Below are 22486 nucleotides of genomic sequence, written 5' to 3' on the forward strand. Positions count from 1 at the left end.
ATTTCATCATGGCCTGTTCGCCTAACCTTCAATGAATGGAAGCAGACAGAGACGGAGACTTACAAGGAGGCCCCAGAGCAGAGGGTGATATTTGAAAGGAATTGAGTATAACTCTTATCACCCACATCAGACTCAGCAGCATTCACTGTCTGTTGTCCATGGCTACCTGCTGTCCTCTCCCAAACATGCAGGTATGAATTTCATCATGTGGATTTACCTGATGCAAAGCGCGGGATTTGATCAAAATCAAACAAGCTCTGCGCAAATAAGAAAGTTAATTATTTGTATACATTGCTACGTTTTTACCCATCTTCATATAAGGGAGGGAGGAAGGGAGGGAGGGAGGGAGGAAGGAAGGGAGGGAGGAGAGAGAGAGAGAGAGAGAGAGAGAGAGAGAGAGAGAGAGAGAGAGAGAGAGAGAGAGAGAGAGAGAGAGAGAGAGAATACTAGATTTGTCTAGCTGTTAGTGAGCAAGAGTTCAGATTTTATTAAAGACAATGGATGTGAATATTATGCCGTCTCTTTTCCTGCTTTATTTACATAGCACAGCATTAGGAAATAAATATTTAGACATATAATAGCAGGATACTGTTCATCTCTATTGTCTTTAATAAAATTGGACTCTCCTTCACTAATAGTGAGGATAATTTACAATTGTAATACAAGGGTGGAGTCTTTGTTATGCAAGATCAATTCTTCTCCACCACATCCTTTGCAGCATGCTTAATAGGTTTACAAAAAAATCTTTAAATGTAGAAACCATTCACCAATCTGCTGACCTTAGACTATCTCTCTGCCTGGCACCAGCCGAGAAGACCTTTGAAACGATAGCTCCTCACACTGAGTGAACACTAAACTGACTTGTGTCTACACCCGCTAAAGCCATTACCCCATTTACCCATCAACTCAGAAGGGGTGACTATGCTGGGGTAAAGGGTTTCCACAATGCTGAAAAAAACTGTGGGGCTACCAACCTACACCCTTCAATTACCAGTATATATTGTTGAAGACATTCCAGCTCTCATGGTTAAAGGTAACGGAACAGAAGGAAACTCAATAGTAGAAGAACAATTCTTTGCATGCCTGGTAATTGTAAAGTGTACATAAACTGGCACAAAATGCATAGCAGATACAGAAAAAGCTCTAACATCAGACACTCTTCTAAGAGAAACCAAACATAACAATGTTACCAGTTTAGCCAACAGACTATTGATTGACTATTTGTCATTATCCTGCTGAGACTGAAACATCAAATTAACATGCCACAGAAAAGACTATGTAGGTTTAGAAGTATTCTTATACCTAATCCTCTTCAATAATCTACCTAACTCAATGCTCACATTCTGGCTTACCCTCAGACTTCTGGTCCCTTACTGAAATTGAAGACCTGTAGTGTTAACTGTACTGTAAAGTTCCTGACCTGCTTCCAAGGAAGACAAGAGGTTCAGAACACTTGTCACAACGAAACAAATGGGATGAATGTCCCTACCCAAACACCAGCTTCATCCCAAATTGACTTGAAAGCTCTAATTGTGGCTTTTGCCAAGATGCTATGATAGATTTGGAATCTGACTCCAATCTGGCAGTTCTTTAGGTGTCTGAGATATTCCAAGCCACCACCGCTAGCTTTGACTTCAGAAACTAAACTGTGGTATTGCCCACCAGGATCCTTCTGCAATCCTGGAATTAGCAGGATCAGAAATGGGCAATTCACCGTCAAAGAAGTCACAATTGCCACCCTCACTTAGGGCTTGCGAACCTGATAAACAGACCTGGGGATCATGAGGGAAGGTAGAAAAACTTGAAAGGCATCAGTAGGCAGTCTTACCATTTCTGGCCTCCAACTGTAATATTTGCTCAACTGACATGATAGTCTTAAGGCAAATAGATCTACATCAAAGGGGCCACACAATTCTACTATAGCCCTGAAGGCATAAGGGTGCAACTGACAGTCATAGCAGTCTTATTGACACATCGAATGCCAGCCTACCACCATGTTGGATGGTCCTGGAAGATATTCTGCCATCAAGGAAATCCCCTGCCGGAGTCAGAACGTCCACAGTGACTTGGCCAGCTGTGCCAAGATTCACGACCTTGACCCTCTTAGCTTATTTATGTACCTGGCTACCATCAGATTGTCCATTTGAAGCCACACTGCACATCTCACCATGTCTTTTACTAAACTTTGAATTGCAAAGGAGCCTGCAAGAAGTTCTTAGCAATTTATGTGCATTAGTGGCTCACTCTTGGACCATCTTGGTCCGCTTGAGAACATGCCGTTTCTTGCACCCCATCCCCTTAGACTTCTGACTCTGAACCAAGATCAGACTAATACAAGATCTGAGGACATAGGAAACATGTCTCTTTCGTTTCTTGTGTTTATATGGTCTAACCACCACCCTATCTCCTCTTTTGCTTTCTGAACCAAACAAACCATCTCTGCATATTGCAGACTCCTTGTTGTATCTTTAAGCTCTTACACGTCCTGTAATATAGAGGACCTGGGAAAAATCACCTGAATTGAAGATGAGAGAAAACCTAGGCGCCTTGCCAACCAGAGCCAAGAAAACAGGTGCTGAATTAGAGTCATCCTCAAATTCCTCTTGATTATTTTCAGTTTAGCCTCTTGAAGAGACAGCCTCTCTGAGTCCACAAGGAACAAGATCTGACTTCTTCATATTCACTACAAACGCCAAAACCTGAATCAGATCCACAACTACAGCACCCGTTCTAACAACAGAAATGTGTCCTATTCCAGGAAAATCACCTTTACGACTGTTACGACTCTGTTGTCCCATTTCTAGGGGGCGCTGTAAGGGGAAGCTGTGTCGGAAGCCTGGGAATCACCTTGAACACTTATCTAGAGTCCCTTGCTGACTCCCGTTTGTTTCTCTTTTCGCCATGGTATGCTTTTGTAGTATTACATTTGCTTCCTGGGACTGCAAGTCCCATAATGCACAGCCTGGTAGTCAGGAAAGCCTGGATTCTGTTTCCCATTGTTTTCTATAGGAGAAGTCCAGTTGCTCCTTTTCACTGGTTCCTCTGCTCCAGCACTTGCCAGTGTCTGAAACTACACACACCTGAGACCTCTCCTGTGCAGGCAAGTCATGTGATTCCACCAGGGGTTTCCTGCAGCTTGGAACTGCTCATAAGCAGCCATTTTCTCAAGATTCCCGTCGTGCATTGGAGTTCGATTCCTTTGTGTTACAGACCCCTTATCGGATGGTGTTCCAGTTTTGTTCCTGTTCTTTATCCTGTTTCCTGTTTCTCTGCCCTGCTCCTGTTTGTTTCTTCCAGAGCCTGCTCCCCGTTTCTCTGTCTTGCTCCTGCCTTGTTTCAGCCTGAACCTGCTCTCTGTTTCCCAGTCCTGTTTACTGCTATTTCCTACTCCCTGTATTCCAGCCCTGTCCTTGCCTGTTCTAGCCAGAGCCTGCTCTCAGTTTCCCAGTCCTGTCTCTGTTTGTCCCAGCCAGAAGATTGCGCCCTGTTTTCCAGTCCTAGTCCTTCCTTTGCTTCAGCCTGAGCCTGTTCCCAGTTCCTGCCTCTGTCTCTTAGTTTGTTCCTTCTGTTTCTGTTTCCTCTCGGTATTTGTGTCTGGTAAGTGTTCTATCAGTCTTCACCAGTGGATAAGTGTCCTCCTTTGTACTGGGGTTGGCTCCTGGTTTCCAGGAGGCAATCCCAGCCCCCATCCTGGTCTAGTGTTATAAGTTGTCTTTCGTGCCTAACAGTGACAGTGTGCTATTGCTGTTTTTCCAGGAACGCCACTGTGTTTCCAGCTGGACCCAAAAGAGCATGTCTTGTGTATGTAAGTACTATCCTTGTTTGTGCTCTAGGGTCCAGAGACCGAATCACTTCTGCTGCCTCCTTTCTATGGGGCTGGCAGGGTGACTATCTGTAAGAGCAAACTGCACAGAGGCATTGACATTCCCTGTCACTGTGGGAAGTTCTGTGCCCTACTCTGTGTACAACCCCAGCATGTTTGTCCATTAGTAATCTCTTTCCTGTTTGTTCACACAAGGGTTGATCTGCTTTTACTTTCCTGTTTCCTGTGCCTGTCCATAGCTGTCCTTTCCGTGTATGCCTTTAGCTGCTCTTCTGCCCCAGTACACTACCTCTTTAGGATATTCGGTAACCTCAAGGGGTGTCCCAACCAGAGTCCTGATCAGACCCGCCCGAATCCGTGACAAGGACAGACCAAAATGATGGGACGTGCATCTGAAGGGTCCCCCGCCACAGTAACTGTAGCTACTTCTTGTGGTGCTGGAATATTGTCACTGTCTGACCACTGTCAACTTCTTGAAATGTCAAAAAAGAACATACCAATTCAGGTCTCTCAAATGTATTACCGGTCTAAATTTTTCGTTATTTTTTTTGCACTAGAAAAATATTGCTGATAAAGCCTTCCACGTGCAGCACACAAACTCTGTCTCCTTTTTCCACAGCTCCTGAGCCTCACTAGCAACCAAAGAGAAAACAGCATGGGCAATGCGGTTGTTCTCTGCCCTGGGTTAGTATAAATCTCTATCTGAACCCCTGAACTGTCTGACACATCCATGGACCATTTTCAATATTATTTCAACAATGCGTATATTGAACCAATCTGTCTCACACTTTTACATGAGGAAAGGGAAGCATGCTTACCTTGAATTCCACCTCTTGCTTGGCACTGTTAACATACAAGCGTTCCCCCATTTTCTGCAGGAAGAATGTGGGCTTAGAGCACCTAAAATGTTGCCTGAAAGGCTAGGGTCTCAAGAAGACTGCCTGTCCCGTAGACCAACCCCCAAATCTATGGGCCCTGTGAGAGGCCTGCCCAAAAATTCTCACAAGAGAAGAATGGGCTTTAGCCAAAGATGTGAAAGTCTAGACAGACTGTCCAGTTTCTTTTATGAGTTCATCCCCAAAAAGGATCCCTAAATTTGGTGTCCTTGCGTAAGGCCAAGCTCTTACACCTCTCAAAGGATAATCATGCATTAACGTTTCCCAGAAAGCAAATTACTCTTTGAGCCCAACCAGACACACATCAGTACCCTGAGCTTCATCCAAAGTTTTTGCTTGTTCTGCCAAGAATAGCATCTTGGGAACAGGACCGAAAGCATCCAATATGCTGTCCTGGCATAAAGCCCTTGGCAGGAAGGTACCAAAAACCAAGAACCAAAAATGGTTCTGTTGCAATTTTATTGGAAAGCACCATCTTTGAACATTTTGCCCTCATTTTCTTTCTTGTTGCCCAATCAAAAGAGCCCTTAATCTTGGTCTTAATATCAGTCATGGCTGGCAGTGGGGCAAAGTGGTGTGGTGGGGGTGAACAAAACATACAAAAAAAAATAAAAACATATATGTACCTCGATCCCGCCGCCGCTCTTCAGGTCGCCACTGCTGACAGGCACAGGCTCACTGGCTGCCCTACGGCCAATCCTAACAATGCTGTCATGATGCTGGCACCATGACAGCATCATCTGGAATGGCCGAACGCCTTGGCTTTGTGCTCCAGGCAGATTTGGAGTATGTGCCTTCTGTCTCCAACCCAGCAATGCAGATTGTGTTTGAGACAGCTCAGTGCACATGTGTTTTTGGCCATCCGGAGACACTCAGCCAAACGCACATGTGCACTGAAGGGAGTACACAACACTCCCCCACCCTGCCTGTCAGCCCCCATGACCCTGCACCTATGAAAATCTGTTAGATTTCCTTGTACCCTTTTTTCGGCACCTCTAACGGGGAAATGTCCCCCTTGCACACATTATGCCTGGCGCAAGCATAATGTAGCCCAAAGGGTTACAGAGTGGCGCAATGCATGCACTGCGCCACTTTGTAAATGTGGCGCGAGGATTTTGGCCTCGTTGGGCCATATTAGCGTTAAAAAACAATGACGCTTATGTGGCGCAAGGTGGCACTAGGGGCTTATAAATATGCCCTATAATCTCTATAACAGGTGAAACTAAAGACCCAAACCATGTAAAGCGTGCTCTAACATAAAAAACAAAAATCGAAATCTTCAATGAAAAGTCTGCCACACTGGCTTTCCCCTTTCCCTGCATAAGCTATTAAAGCAAGTAGCTAAAGTGAAGCAGCCTCGTCTTCCTTTTAAACAATTCACCTAAGCAAATTCCACGCTCTCTTTTAGATTCAAACTATTCCCAGTCAACTAAAAATAAAACAAAAAAATCTAAGCACAAAATCAAGATGCAAAAAAGCACACAGATCACAGATGTGACATAGATTTAACTTGCAACTAGCAAGAAAATACAACGTTTGTTGGGAACCACGACTATTTATAGTATTGGGTGTCTTTCTCGGATATTAATGCTCCCTGCTTGAGAATACAGGATTCTAGGAATCGTAGTGCTTTATTTGAAAGTGCTGTAAAAATAAAGCAGTAAAAGTGATTTCATTATACAGGCTCCTGTCTTATAATAGTATATATATTTTGTCCTAAATCTAACCTAAAAACTAAATGTAAATTTCCTCTTTCTGGTTTAGGCGGTCTTCACATTAAATGTTTCTTATCAGCGCATCTTACTGATTAATGGCAGCAATGGTGAAAGACAGGTCAAGGAGCATTAAGTCTTAAACACAATGCAAGTCAAATCAAGCTTACTTCCAATATGTCACTTTATCAGGAGATTTCTTTTCCTGAATTGTGTAGCAGCTGCACGATGTCTTACTTCTCCGAAGTGTGGGGGTTGACAATTTGGGAAATTAATAAACACAGTAACAGAGACAATGGGAGTAATGTAACTAGATGGAAGCTGGAGAATTGGAAAGGACGGTTATGGGGGAAGAAGGGAGACACCTTAAGATAGATGGAAACATACACGTGGCAAAAGATGAGAAACAAGGGGAATAAGAATGGGAAGGAGGCCAGAGGAAGAACTGGAAGGAAGTTAGAGAAAGATGAGTGAGACTGAATTTGTTTCAAATCAGTGGTTCTAGTAATTCATCTGGTTTCCCTTTGCATTCTGGTTTTGTAGTTTTGCATGTTCTGATATAAATGCAGAACTACAAATATCAGAAAGCAAAGGACACCGGAATGAAAGAGCCTCACCTCAAGGGGAGCCATTTGAAATTTCTAACGAAAGAGAAACACTGGAAAGGAAAGTAAGAAGGCTCGAGAGAAAGGGCTGCAAGGGCCAGATGTACAAAGCCCTTTTGCATTTCTTAACGGTACAAATCGGTATTTCGTGCTGTTAAGAAATGCAAAACTGCCTTTTATAATGTGCAAAGGCCTTTGAGGAATCGCAAATTGCAATTTCTACCCTGTAGAAATCACAATTTGCGATTCCCAGAATAGGAAATCGCAAATAGGGATCTCTTATTTGCAATTCCTATTCTATTGTACAAAGCATTTCCTAAATGCGACATAGCATTTAAGAGATGCAATTAACACCAACTTGAAGTTGGTGGTAACCAGGTGCCATTTAAAGAAAGCACCACAATGTGTTATTTTTTAATTGCAATAGAGCACCCTCGTGCCCCTTAGGCATATGTGTGCTCTACAAGTGCACCCCTATTTTTGGGGTGCACCGAGGGGGGCCTTATGCTCTTTGCTATAACTTGTTTTGCATTTCCTAAATGGCGATTTCTTAATAAGAAATTGCTATTTAGGAAATGCACAACCGGCCTATTGACTCAAATGCAAAGGGATTTCGGTATCTCTGTACATCGCATTCTGCATTTCTTAAATAGCAATTTCTATGAAGTCGCTATTTAAGTAATGCAAAATTGCATTTTTGTACATCTGGCCCTAAGTGAGGGAAAGAGCCAGCAAGAATGGTGCGGAGAGGAAGCAGGGCATTGACGATAAGAGACCAATGAAATAAGATAACATAAAGTGCATTTTTAAAATGTGTCTTCACTCTTTGGGAGCATCTTTGCACTGAGTAACGGATATATATTGTTACTTAACTCAATGATACTCATTTTGGTGACTTCAGAAGGATGAAAGGCTGAATGGACCCAACAGCTTTTTAGGTCAAACACAAGCTTCTGGAGTGGATGCATGAGAGGAAAAGGAGACATGTAAAAACAATGACTAAAAAACTGGGAGAGGCAAAGAAAAGGTACTGAGATAAAGAAGGGAGGTAGAGGCTGAGGTCAGAAATTGTGGTAAAGAGGATGAGAAAGAATGAAAGTGAAAGACAGAGTGCACAGAAGAGGAAGACTGGACCTCCTCCTATACCTTTTACAACTACACAAGTATTAATCCTCTAATTTTCTTCTCCATGTACACCCTAGGTCCACATGTAACCACAGTGGGACATAGCAGGAGGGGTGACGAAATGACTTGGGAAAATTTAGTGAAGATTCGTCAACCGGAGCCAAATATGTAGGCAAGTAAAAAACTGCTTTTCCTATAGAAACTAGGGGGCAGATTTAGGAGCCCCCAGTGCCTCCTTGCGCCACATTAGTGTAATTTTGTTTTACGTTAATGTGGCCCAATGAGGCCAAAATTGTGGCGCCAAATTTACAAAGTGGCGCAATGCATACATTGCGCCACTTTGTAACCCTTTGCGCTACCTTATGCCTGCGGCAGGCATAATGTATGCAAAGGGGGTGTTCCCTTGTTAGGGGGGCCAAAAAGGCAGAGCAAAAAAAATCTTAGAGATTGTATCATTTTTTTTGGTCTTTTAACGCCTGCTCAGAACAGGCGTTAAAAGGATGCACACCATTGTTTACAATGGGCTTTGCAGGATTAGCGTCAAAAATGTTTACTCTAATCCTGCAAAGCTCTGAACTAATTTGAAAATTCTGACACTAGTTCCCTAACTACCGCCATATTGCGCTGTATCTTAGATACGGCACACACATGGTGGCCTTAGGGGGCTGCTAAGGGTCGCAAGAAAAGTGGCGCTACACCTAGTGCAGTGCCACCTTTCTTAAATCTGGCTCTAGGTCCTATCTATAACTGTCTAGTGGCAACAGCCAGAAGGTAATACATGTGTGTGTGTGTATGTATATATATATATATATATATATATATATATATATATATATATATATATATATATATATATATATATATATATAAATCCAAATGCTCGAAAACAGAACTCGATCAGCCCAAAGGGGTGGTGCAAGTACCGGCACGAGCAATAGTGCCGGATAGTGCTCATCGTATGTTACATATTAGAATGCCCCTGCCTGAGAAGGTATATCGGTAGCACCAAACATAGTGTTAAGAAATGGATTTTAGAGCACATGCGTGCGATTACATCAAACGATGAGCACTATCCGGTAGCAAGGCATTTTGAGGAGAAACAGAATTCTGACTGTACTAAACTATCGCATTTTTGCATTGAACATGTTCCTCCATATCATAGAGGAGGTAACAGAGAGTTAACACTAAGGAAAAAAGAGTCAATATATATCTTAGAGTTAGAAACCAAGACCCCGATAGCTTTGTATATGGGGTAGGAATTAAATACTCACCTGTATGACAAGTATTAGGATACTATGAACTGTGACAAGATTATACAAATTGGTTTTTAATGAATGTGTTATGATCTATTGGAGTATGTAAATAATATGGTCTTAGTATATATAGAGTTAACTTATGGAATTTATGACTTACATGACTGAATCATGGATGAAATCTGTAAGTGATGTGATGGTTGATTATGTATTTCGTTATTGATTTAATTTTGAGTTTTGTGTTTTTTATTGACTTATTTGTGTATATATTCCTTTCAGATATAATGGGTCGGATGGAAAACTATTGAACTCTGCTTGCCTTCATTTATTAATTCTCCTTATCTTTTCACGTTATCATTGGGTGACCCGCTTTGCAGTTTTTCCAGATAAGAACATTTTATATAGTAATGTAGATACTTTTATGGCCATTAGTAAGATCTTGGTGATGTATAATTTACAACACCATGAATATATTAAGTTATTTCTGTGGTACCAATTGGATTTACCATCAGTATTGACATTATGTTCGTATATGCAAAGACGGTGAGTGGTATGTGGTGTTTATTTTGTCTTATTTCTATGTTTATGACTAATATGGTATTTAGTGGTGGTCAACTGGTGGAAATTATCACGTGACCAAGGCTGCTGTGTCAGCCGAAACGCGTTGTGTTTGGATTAAATTGATTTTTGCTTTTCCTTGAATCCTGAGTGTGCGAGTATTATATTTTTTTCTTTTGTGTTATATATATATTATTATATATATATCCAGTAGAGCTACAAGATGAGACTTGACCCAGGCAAATACTTGGGTTCCCAAGGAATTAAGACTGGGAGATTTGGTACCACCCTGGTGATTCAAATAACACCAGGAAACCTGGTTGCCATGTGTACCACAATATTGGCACCCTCTGGTTGACTGAAGTGACATTGTAGTCCTATCCAAATTACTGCCAACTCCTAATTGGAGGAATGTCTTCTCTCTACCTGCATCCATTCCCCTATTTTTCTCCTCATCACCTAAATCCACCCCCCATTATTAAAGACTGGCACTGTGATAATTTGTAATTGGGAGGAAAGCTCAAAGGAGAACACTTCGAAAGATTGTTTTCTTCAAACCATCAATCCAGTGCAACTCGGCTTTGGGAAGGGACTGGCAACAGGGTGTAAAAATTCTTAAAGGTTGGTGATCAGTGAATAATAAGATGATTCACAATGGGCTTCAAGTGAAAACTGACCCAGGGGACCACCACCATGGTTCCTGCCTTCAACCCCTAAACATGCAGCCAGCCTTGAGTTGATATTGCAGGGTGACTCAGTAAGTGAAGAATGGAAGAACATATTGCTGTGATTCTGGATTGAGTTAGGAAAACCTGCGTCACCAAAGTATTGAACTGGGCTCCGATAAACATCTTGATCTATGTAGGCAGAAGAGAGGACTTGTGAAAGTTGATTAAAAACCCCAATCTCTACAGGGTACAGTCACTATCTCCACATCTGCCTGCACTTTAGAGAAGGAATATGCAAAAAATAACCAGCCATCAAGTACAACTTTTCAATAGAAGGGATGCTACAACTGGCACAAATATCTTTGTGAATACCCTTGGAGACGTTGTAGCCCAAATGGCAGAGCCTGGAACTGGAAATGACGAGTCCCCACTGCAAAACGTAAATACTTCTGACTGGTTGGATGAATGGGCACATGGAAGTAAGCATCCTGCAAATCCATTGTCGCCTTCTGCTATCAATGAGAATATTGGCTGAAGGGACACCATCCAGAAAGTCTCTACCAGACCATACTTGTTCAGTGGTTTCAGATTATGAATCAAAATGAGCTGTCTGGTTTTGGCACCAGACACAGTGCAGAGTAAAATCCTTGTATTGTCTGATGGGAGAATGGGAAACTGGTACAGTAGACTCCTTCTCCAAAAAAGCATGGCTCATTGCTTCTGCTCTTCTGTAGGTAATGGTGTAGAAATAAACCGATCCCTCAGAGGAGTATTCATGAATGGGATGACATATCTGGTCTTTGTGATTGTAAGGACCAACTGGTCGGAGATCCATTCTTCCATAGAATAGAAAATAGACACAATCTTGCCCAAAACACTGGATTAGCCACTTTTGAGACTGTCCTGGGTCTTGGGAAGCAAGGAGTCAGGATTTGGTAATGAACATGGCCCCCTGACCACAGTCCTGGCCACAAAGGGGATGTTTCGCCTAAGGTTTGAATGATTGTTTCGTAAGATATGATGTCTTCCCTGTTGGAAGTTTGAAGGGACGTAGGCTTTTCTTTTCCTTTATCACTTTTTGTACCATCACATCCAGACCCACTCCAAACAATTTGGACTCAGTAAATGGAATTTCTGAATAAGAAATCTCTATGTCGACTCAAGTTTCCAGGAGAATGCGATGCCCTTCAATGTCTGCTTCTACAGATGATGTTGTGGGCCAAGCACTGTCAAAGGGGACATGTGAAAGGAATTTAGGCAGTAGTTCCATTTGTGCCAGAACAAAGTTGGATCTTCATTAGCCTAACAATCAATCTATGAAAATCCTTCATAAGAACTTGCAATGCAGCTGCCACGTAGGAACTTGCCCTGATTAGGAAACTGGCTGCAGTGTATGATCGTTTATGGCAGCCACTACCTTCCTGTCTACAATATCAGGAAGCACAGCATATTCAGAGACCAGATTGGAAAAGGAAGCCATAGAACCCAATATGCTGTTTACCTTAGGAATTGGAGGACCTTCATCCTCAAAACCTTGAAGCAAATACCTCTTATACAAAAATCAGGGAATAGAGACCTTATCAGTGTCCTTCCATTTTAATCAAATTTTGCAGATCAGATCTTGAGATCTGCAAGACCATCGTGCAACCATCTTGTGCCAGGAAAAAAAACAATAAGACGTACTAAAGTAGCGCCTTTTAAAGCAATGGAAGGAGTGGAAACTGTTAATGTGGGATTTCTCTTTATGAACACTGGTGCCTCCCCTCACCTACCGCGTTAAACACGACGAGCACTGGGCAAGGACATTGTAAGAGTCCCTCAGTGGTCTGACCGCCGATGCTGTGCAGAAGTTCTCCACCCTAGCCCAGCACATGAGCGCGCATCGGCGGTCAGAAAAAATCTTGCTGCCCTCATGTAAGACAACTCGCAAATATAAATAGAAACTTAGGGCCACATGTACGAAGCTAGAGAATTGCGAGTCGGGAATAGCGACTCATTGCAAATCACTATTTCCGACTCACAAAAAGGGATGTAGGTAGAAATCACAATGCCATTTTGCGAATCGGTGCAGAGTCGCACCCCAATTTGTGAATTCGCAAATTGCGATATCGCAAATTGCACAAGGGTGTGGTCCGGAGTCGCAAATTGCGACTGGCTTGCAAATTGTGAGCGGGTGCAAATAAAATAGGAGAAAACATACTTCCTGGCTCTAAGTGATGACATCAGAACCAACAAGTAGCCTCCATGAAACAGGGAGGAGTCTGCCCAGCACAGACAGCAGAGGCACACCCAGCTGAGAGGAGTAACTACAGCGATGTCAGCTCAGGACAAGGAGACACCCTCTACAGGGAGGAAGAGGAAACTAAAGTTTTCCGAAAAGGAGCTGGAGGTCCTGATTGAGGAGTGCTGCCTGCACCATGATGTCTTGTTCGGCAAGGCATCAATGAGTGTCCCTGACACACAAAAGAAGAAGATCTAGCAGGATAGCCTGAGTAAAATCAATGCGATTGGAGTCAGCCATCGCACCGTTGATGAGGTCCGCAAAAGGTGGTACAACCTCAGGTCCAGGACCAAAGAAAGGGTGGCAGAGCGGATGAGGGAGGTGCACGGACGAGGACCATCCACAGTACCACCTCCTACAGCCATTGAGAGCATGGTGGAGACCACTCTGGAGCTGGAGGCTGTGGTAGGAATTGCAGACCTGGACAGTTCTGCACCGGGAACATCCAAAAGTAAGTAGCAAAAATCACTTATTTACACCACTCAATGCACCATGCACACAACCACAGTACACAAAAGCATGCATCCTCCAGATTTTCTCCATGCATATATTGCAATCTACAGAACAATGCATTATGGGTAATGTAGTACAGTAGTCCAACTTTTTATGAATATTTATTGTGACACACCACACATATGAGTGGCACTGATAGTATCCCCTGTGTCCCACAGGTATCCCACAAGTACCCACCAATGACCCTACTGTGCAGGGAGAAGAATCTACCCCATCACAGCAGACGAGACAGCAGGGGAGTGCATGACCACACCACTTGTCCACCATGCACGTGAGACCACCAAGGAGACAGATATGGACACTGAGACAGGCAACCTAACACCGCGGCCACAGATGAGTGTGAGTCGGCCACATAGGTCAGCTGGGTCTGGGCGGAGACGGCAACGTCAAACACAGTCAGCAGGTGAGGAGGATGTCACAGGTGAACAATTTCTAGGACGGAAGGCATCCTTACTGAGCAGTTACCGCCTGCATAATGAACATATGCCGGTAATGAACAGGAACCTGCACAGACTGCAACAGACCCTCTCACAGGGTTTTGCCAATGTTGAGACAAAGTTCACTATCATGAACAACAACATGGCAAACCTCACCACCTCCATCAATGATCTGGTCAGGGAAATGGTGGCAGATAGGCCCCATGCAAGGCGCAGAGAGCCCAACACTGCTGCCTGTTTGGACCGACTGAGTCAGTCAATTGGCTGCCTTGCAACCACTACTACATGCCTGTCAAGGCGCACTGTAAAGCTACAGGTGGAACTTGGGCATTTTCCTAGTGATGTAGCAAGGAGACTAGGGCACATCAGTCATGCAGTGGACTTAATAGAGACCACTCAGGCAGCAAGGGGCATTGGCGATACCCCTCAGGATAGTGAGGACATCTCCAGCGTGAGCAGCGTTTCTGCCTCAGATGCACGCATCCTGCAGAGTAGCAGTGCCTGCCCAGGATCAGGGCACCAACAAGGATCGTGCCATGGTGGCCGTAGTCGCAGGAGGGTGTGATTTTGCTAATCTGGGATTTGCCTGAGGCACATGATGTAAATGTGTCAGACATTACATTTTACTTTTTTCTTCCTGTTTAGACGTCAACAGTTCATTATTACACTCCTGACATTAACGGGATTATTTTTTGTACTGCACAACCTGGCTATGTGTGTCTTACATTTGAGAGTATTGTCACGGTTGCCAGGTACCTGCCAAAGTAGTGAGTTGTAATGTGGTCCCGTCTCTGTCTGCCCTCCAATGCGATGCTACCATCCCCAGGCTGTCGGTGTGGTAGCTCTGGCTCCTCATCCTCCGAATCTGTGTTGTCAAGGGTGAGATGTAGCCCACGTCTGGTGGCAATGTTGTGGAGGATGGCACATGTTGCCACGATCTTGCATGCAGTCTCTGGGGCATACTGGAGTGCCCCTCCACTTTTGTGCAGGCATCGGAAACGTGACTTCAACAAGCCAAAGGTCCTCTCAATGATAGTTCTGGTTCGCCGTTTTCCTATGTTGTAGCGCCTCTCATTCTGATTGGCAGGTGTTAGATATGGGGTGAGTATCCATGGCCTCAGAGCATGTGCACTGTCACCTGCGTGACAAAAGAGCAGATATGAGCATGGCTTCACATGGTTATGCATTGACATATATTTAAGACATCGGAGTGTACTACACAGTACCTAATAAATATCCTTTGCCAAGTTCCCCACATTCTAGGCGTCTGTGTATCCCACTGTGCCTGAATATGTATGCATCATGTGTACTACCTGGAAATGTTGCCACTATGTCAGTAATGACATTATGGGCATCATATCCCACCTGGATGTTTAGTGAGAGGGTACATTTCCTATTGCGGAACACATATTCCAGATTTGCTGGTGGGCAAATTGGTATATGTGTCCCGTCCACACACCCTATTACATGGGGGAATTTGGCAATTCTGTAGAAGTCCAACTTGGTGCTGTTAATTTCCGCCTCATTCCTGGGAAGGTATATGTATGTGGACATGTGTGCGAGTATGGCATCTAAGAACCGTCTAAAGAATCATGACAGGGCACTTTGGGACACCCCACCAGCAACAGCTACCCGAGGTCAAGTGGTGCAGTGAGCAGAGCACTTGCACATGTGTGGTGATAGAGCAGCCACGCATTGTCTGGCATTCTAGCTGAGGTTTCAGCAGTTCAATAATCTCTAAGATAACTGCACTGCTAAGTCTGTATTTATCATAAATCTCGTCCTCAGTTTGTTGAAATAGGGTCTGCGTGGTTCGGTATATCCTCTCCTGTCTCTGCCTCCTCCTCCTCCTCTGCTGGACAGCCTGGACTCTTCTCCTCCATGCAATCACGTATAGTGCAGCCATTTTGATAAACCCTGATGTCTTCTGGGTCTGCTTTTCAAATTTGGTTCTGGTTACCACCTGTTTGGCATCAGTGCTAATCTGGGTGTGCAAAACGGGCTTTTTGCAACTACTCGCAATTTGCAACTGCCTTGTACATTCGGTTTGCGACTCACAATTTGTGATTTCTTAATTGCAAGTCGCAATTTCAAGTCGCAATTTTTGCTAGTCGGTAATTGGTCGCATCGCTATTTGGGACTCCGAAATGGCATTGGAACATACTATTTTGCTTTTTGCAAGGTTCCAAATAGTGCTGCGACCGATTTGCGACTCGCAAAACTTTTGTACATGTGGCCCTTAAAAACAAAAACAATGTAAATTAACAAAATTGGCACGCTTACCTCTGTTGGGAGGCAGAGTAGTGAGAGGAGGCAAGGGGAAGTGGGTCCCCTTCTACTACTGTGGAAGTAGAAAGAGGTGAGAAAGAAGGTTTGAATGCTCTATTTGGAGGCAGGACGCATCATTAAGTGTGAACTGAGATGAGGATGACAAGATGAGGGAGTAATGAACACTTTTTCGCAGGTGTTTAAAACTGGGCAAATTTATTAAAGTCTATAGAGGCATGTTTGCTGGTCAGGCAGGTACACAGAAGTAAAATGAGTGACACCCTACAAATGCTAATGAGTTGCCAGGTATGGCGTGGGATGCTTTAATCCTTAAATCGGATTGCTTTGGAATACATGGAATTTTGTAACACACATTTTGTCAAGCCACATTAGACAATTTCTTCATCACAAAAAGAAATGGAACAGTAAAAGGCAATTAATTAATAATAATTAATAAAGTGAGAGTGGATTGTAGAAAAGTGACACGATCGCAATGTGAAACATTTCCCCTCAACTCCGTCCTCGTCTGTGTCCCAGTCCTAACGGTATGATGAGGTCCCACCTCCGACAGGAAGTTCACCACTGATCTATGCCAGGCTCTAAAACATAGTCTCTCTTCTATTTGTATCGATCCTATCTATGATTACTTCTTTCTCCATCCACCTGGCCTGTATATTTTTCCTGTTGGCATCGATGGGCGATCAGTGAAAGTACACTGCTAATATTATACTGATCGCGGATCGCATTTAATATGCTTTAAGTTACGTTACCATGTATTTCCACTGTTGCTGGGCCCGGTGGTGTTTATTTTGGTGCACTGGCCTTTTCAAATGTGCTCCTCGCCCATGTGCGATGTTGGGGCGGGGAGCAGTTGTGCTTTGTGGACTGTGCCAGATGAATGCCCACAAAGCGGTAATCCAGTCTAACGATCAGCGCACATATGCAGTTGTGTTTTTATCAGTGTGGGTGCACTGTTTTTGCTTAGTAGCGAGTTCCCGCGAGAGCAGAGATCTCATTACTAAGAAACTATATAATCAGGTAGAACGCTGTGGGAAGCGTTTCTATCCTGTCGAGAAAGAATGATTGTTGACACGGCTAAGGCTGAACCTAAAGCTAAAGAAAGGCTCAAGATGATGATTCTGAGGAGGATCAAAAAGGCAAATATATACAAGGAACTTCCTTGCATGAATTATTGATCGACATTAGAGAAACGCTGGGATTTGGGTCAAAAGCTCAACAGGAAGAGGGCTTTTATTCCCGATATACCACTAATAGCACAGATGATTTGCTTCTTCAATGTGTGATAAAGGACATTTTTGCTAAAGAATGGGAAGATCCTGAAAAATCCTCTACATCCAGTTGTTTGAACAAACGCGATTTGATTCAGAATTTTGAGCAGGCTTATCTACCGGTCCCCAAAGTAAATAGTATTTTGGTTTCCATGGCATCAGCTTTTAGTTTGGCTTCAGAAGATGCTGTCCTGTCTGATTTGGTGGTTAAAAAAGTGGAAGCAATGCTTAAACATTCTTAAGCGGCTTCGAATTTCACACTGAGGGCAAACACCTATTCAGTGTATGCTACGCAGGTTCTGCTCTAAGACTTTAAGTCCTTATATGATTGCATTCAAGATACTCAGGATCCTACTTGTATTTTGGCTAACATGGAGTTGGTATCCAAATTCCTGTCTGTTGTTTCATCTGATTGTTTGTGGGCAGCTGCATCCAAGGCAGGGTCCACAGTGGCAGGTTGCATATTACTATGGATGAAGTCTTGGAGTTGGAAGCTGCCCAAAAGAGCCTTCTTCAGAAGCTTCCATTTCTGGGTTCTAAATTGTTTGGTTGCGTGGAGATTTTTTTTTTTTTTAAACCTTTTAAGATGGCTTTGGGGAGGAAATCTTTCTTGCTCAAGAAATCTTCTCAGCTTCTTCCAGAAAATCATCCCTTTCTCTTTCAAGGCCAGGCCCCTGATTGGGGGTGCCATCTTTGCCCTCAAATCCCAACCAAATGTCTCCAGTACTCCGTTACAACCCCAGAAATGACTATTTGGAGTTGGGTGCAAGGCGTGTACTCTTTTTTCATCATTGGGTTCTCCGCATCATAAAAGAGGGTTACGAAATTCCTTTTTCCCTCTCCCCTCCACAACATGTTTCAAATCTATGCCATGGGTTTAGATGAAGAAAAGGCTCAGGCAATGGCTTTGGGGTTACGAGAGGTTACAGAAAAAAGGCTGTCATTCCGGTCGCAGAAGACCAGAAGAGAAAAGGTTCTTATTCTGTTCTGTTTTTGGTGCCTAAGCACAACAGCAAACTGAGATGAATGCTGAATCTAAGAGAACTAAACCAGTATGCGCTAGCAGAGACAGTCAATATGATTTCACTGCAGATGATTGTTCCCCTTTTGTCGAAGTTACACTTTCTGGTGATGACACTGGATCGCCAAGATGTTAACTTCCATGTCCTGAAACATCATTCCAGTCAATGATTTTTTCCACTTGCAGTACAAGATCACCATTTCCATTTTCAAGCCCTGTCATTCGGACTGGCCACATCACCAAGGGTCTTCACCAAGGTACTTGCTCCAATTGTTGCGCATCAGCATTTAGGTGGTATCACCCTTTTCCCCCATCATGATGGTTTGCTGTCCGCTTCTTCTTTTTCTACAGCCTCGGAGAACCTTGAGAAGGTGAAATCAGTTCTTCAGCATCTGGGGTTCATTGTCAATTACCAGGAGTCCAGTCTCCAGCCATCTCAAGAAAAGCTGTTTCTTGGTTATCATCAACACTCAGCTGGGACATATGTCCCTACCCACGCGGAGGATGGCATCCATTCTACAGACCATTTGTAATCTACTGGCTCAGTTAACCACAATGGCACGGACTTGGTTGTGGGGTCAGGGTTTACTAGCAGCCACCACATCTGTAGTTCCTTGGGCTCAGTTTCATCTGAAACCAGTGGTGAATCATGTCCTGGCTTGGTGTTCCCCAGCTTCAGGGAATCATGAGTCCCTAATTGAAGTAACTCTGGAAATCAGACTGCAGTTGGGTTGGTGGTTTATGGAAAATAAGTTTAAAAAAAATATATTTTTATATGATAGATTTGCAGGTACATTCCAAAATAGATTCCATAGAAGAAACTTCAAATACATGTCATCATAATTAGGCAAAATTGTACATAGGTACTAGCACATTGAAGTAGCAGAATCTAGATAATTTTACAAGTTTTCAGCTAATCCTTTAAATATATACTTTGAATAAATAAATACAAAAATATGTGCCAGTTGCCTACGTTATCCCCTCAAAAATGTAAAGGCTTGAATCTCAAATCTATCCCCATTTACCTCTAAACTTCTGAATTGCACCTATCCGCTGTGCATAGAGTTGTTCTTTATCCTGGACTATTTTCATTTTACGTTCCCAAAGTTCGTATGATGGGGGCGTTGCTGTATTCCGCAATTGAAGTATTAATGACAGCTATTAAGAAAGCAATACAAAAGATCTGCTTTGATTGGGTGGATAAACTTGAATAACTGGAGATCACAAACAGAGCTCCTAGGGGATCTGGGGCTAAGGAGACGTACTTTGAGACAAAGCCATTGGAATACTCTTCCCCAAAACTCTGCTAGAACTGGACACGTAAAACATACAAGTAACCAGTCTCTCTGTCTGTGCTTACACCTGAAGCATTCCCCTGAAACTGAAGGAAATGCTTTCTTGGTCCGAGCTGGTTTATGGTAGAGCATCCATTTTGTGAAAAAGATATCCTTTTAAAGTTTGCTCACCTTATAGCTATGTAAGAAAATATATTGTACTGTCTCCATAGTTGTGGATCTATCATGCACCCCGTTGTGGTCTTGATCTTGGTCAGAGCTTTGGCAACAATTTTTTCTTAGAGTTGTTGCTGCAATATTAAAAACCAATTACCCACTCCTAATTGACTCCCTACATAAAACGTTTGAGTGATAGTGGAAGCTAGTGCATCCATCGGTGTCTCTTATGCATGAACGAAGTGATGAATTTGCGGGTAGGAAAACACTAAGGAATCCTGGATGCCTGGATTGCTGGCTCTAAGCTGCTCCCATGTATTAACTTTCCAAGCCACTAAGAAGTCATTAAACCTGTAAAACCCTAGCTTCTTCCATCCTCTAATGTAATTTAGCCCCTCCTGGAGACCCAACGCCTCAAATTCTTGTAATGGAATTGAGGGGTGGAATCAGGAAAAATTGTATTTCTCTTGAAGCTCGACATTCTTTGACCACAGTGCATGGAGAGATTTGTACCTAGTGGACTCCGGGAGCCTTGGGACTTTGAGAAAATGAGGGAACTGAACATGATCCTCCAGTTGCATCTGCTTAAGAGAAGTTATGATCCAGTTTATGGGGAAAAAACACTCTTATGGGCCAGTCTAAGAAGGCAACCTCATAATATTTTTTAAAATGTGGTAATGCTGGGCCACCATCCTCTATGGTTAACTGAAGTGTTTCGAGTTCGGAGCAGAGCTTTTTATTTGCCTAAATTAACTGGCGTAGCATCTGATCAACTAGTCTGAAGATTTTCTGAGGGACTTTAATGATAATGTTGGAGAATATAAATAGAAATAACGGGAGAGTCATCATTTTGAATATTGCAATTCAACCAATGACTGTTAACGGAAAGTACTGCCATTTGTGTGGAGATCTTGATCTTTTTTGAATGTGGACAAATAATTGAGTTGATAAAGATCTGCAACACTGTGAGAAACGTGGACACCCAAATATCTAATGGGACGAGAGGCCCGATAATGTACCTACATCTCAGTTGGTAAAACTAGTTTGTTGCTGTTGAAGAGAAGTGCCTCTGACTTTGTGTGGTTGACCCTATAGTCTCCTAAATCTGTGAATACCTTGTAAAGATCTGCAACATCATGAGAAACATGGCCACCCAAATATCTAATGGGACGAGAGGCCCGAAACTGTGCCTGCATGTCATTTGGCAAGACTAGTTTGGTCCTGTTGAATAGAAGTGCCTCTGACTTTGTGTGGTTGACCCTATACCCCCTAAGTCTGTGAATACCTTGATTTCGCAAAGGCCCTTTCCACATTCTGCACCTTTTGCTGCTAAATACAAAATCATGTAGTTAGCAAATAGTTTCATTTTTGGTGTGTCCTGCCAAGGTGCTTTTAAGGAAGCATCTTGCTGCAGCACAGCTGCTAGGGGTTTGATGAAGAGTACAAAAAGCACAAGGGGCAAGGGACATCCCTGACGGTCCCTCTTTGTATTGTCATGGTACCGGCTATACGTGCATTGACTAAGATTTTAGCTTCAGTCTTCTGATATGATTTTTGGTGTAGACTATTTTTCAGGGAAAGTTAAACCTGCATAAGATTAAAAAGAGTACTTCCCATTAAACAAGGTCAAAAGCTTTTTCCGCATTCAACATAGCCTTGATCTTATTTTTTGAAAAATAATCTTTAGCCTGTAGCAGAAAGTTGGTATTGGTCAATATAGTTCTTCCCGGAAGAAACCCACACTAGTGCCTGTGGACTACCTCTTGGGCCAGTGGGGTAATTCTAGTGGCCAAGAAGGAGGCTAATAGAATTATAAGAATCTGGCTTTTCAACTGGTTTATCATTCCTGAGAAAGCTAACGATTACTGCTCTGGTAAAGGAGCTAGATACTTTGCCCCCACTGAGGATGTCATTAAATAAAATAACTAGAAAATCCAGCAATTTGCTCTATCGGAGCTTTATATCACCTCCTTTACTTCTGCCAGCCCGATGAATGCCACTATGGCCGTCTGGTGCTCTCCACTAAGAGTGGGTAGATTGACAGACCCCAGGTAATTGTTTACTTGATCTACACTAACTGCTGGCGTAGGAGTATAAAGATTAGAATAATGAGCTAAGAAAATCCTATCTATTTCAATAAGTTGATTCACCATAGTTCCCTTAACCTCATTGAAGATGGATTTAATGGCGGCATTACTATGTCTCTTTTTAACCAACCAGGCCAGAAGCCTCTAGACATGTTAATTCTCTTCATAACATCGTTGAAAGCATGTATCCCGATTGACTACTTCCTGGGACAGATAGTACTCCCTTAAATTGTATCAAGCTTCCTTCGTTCTGTCTGCTGAGGCTGGTTATGGGCAATCTGGTGAGCCTGTGCCGCTCGGTCAAACTCCTGTTGCAAGATTGTGGCTTTCTCCTTTCTTAGCTTGGTTATTTGTGCTTTGTAAGAAATGGCTTCTCCTTTCACAAATGCCTTGAATGCTTCCCAAATTGCAAAAATAGAGGTTGAATCTAGGTTCTTCTTCAGGAACTCGGTAGCAGAGATCTATGAAGCCGTTATCCACCCTTCATCCATCAAAAAAA

The 22486-nt window shown here is 43.1% G+C and overlaps 1 long non-coding RNA gene across 1 annotated transcript; it reads left to right on the top strand.

Moving 5' to 3' along the window:
* Positions 1 to 3755: 3755 nt before the first annotated feature.
* Positions 3756 to 8333, top strand: LOC138302115 (uncharacterized). The gene is made up of 3 exons (XR_011205282.1): positions 3756 to 3805; positions 4443 to 4507; positions 8239 to 8333. It is a non-coding gene; the product is annotated as an uncharacterized lncRNA (long non-coding RNA).
* The last annotated feature ends 14153 nt before the right edge of the window (positions 8334 to 22486 follow it).

The sequence above is a fragment of the Pleurodeles waltl genome, chromosome 6 (assembly GCF_031143425.1).
Source record: "Pleurodeles waltl isolate 20211129_DDA chromosome 6, aPleWal1.hap1.20221129, whole genome shotgun sequence".
Classification (NCBI taxonomy): Eukaryota; Metazoa; Chordata; class Amphibia; order Caudata; family Salamandridae; genus Pleurodeles; species Pleurodeles waltl.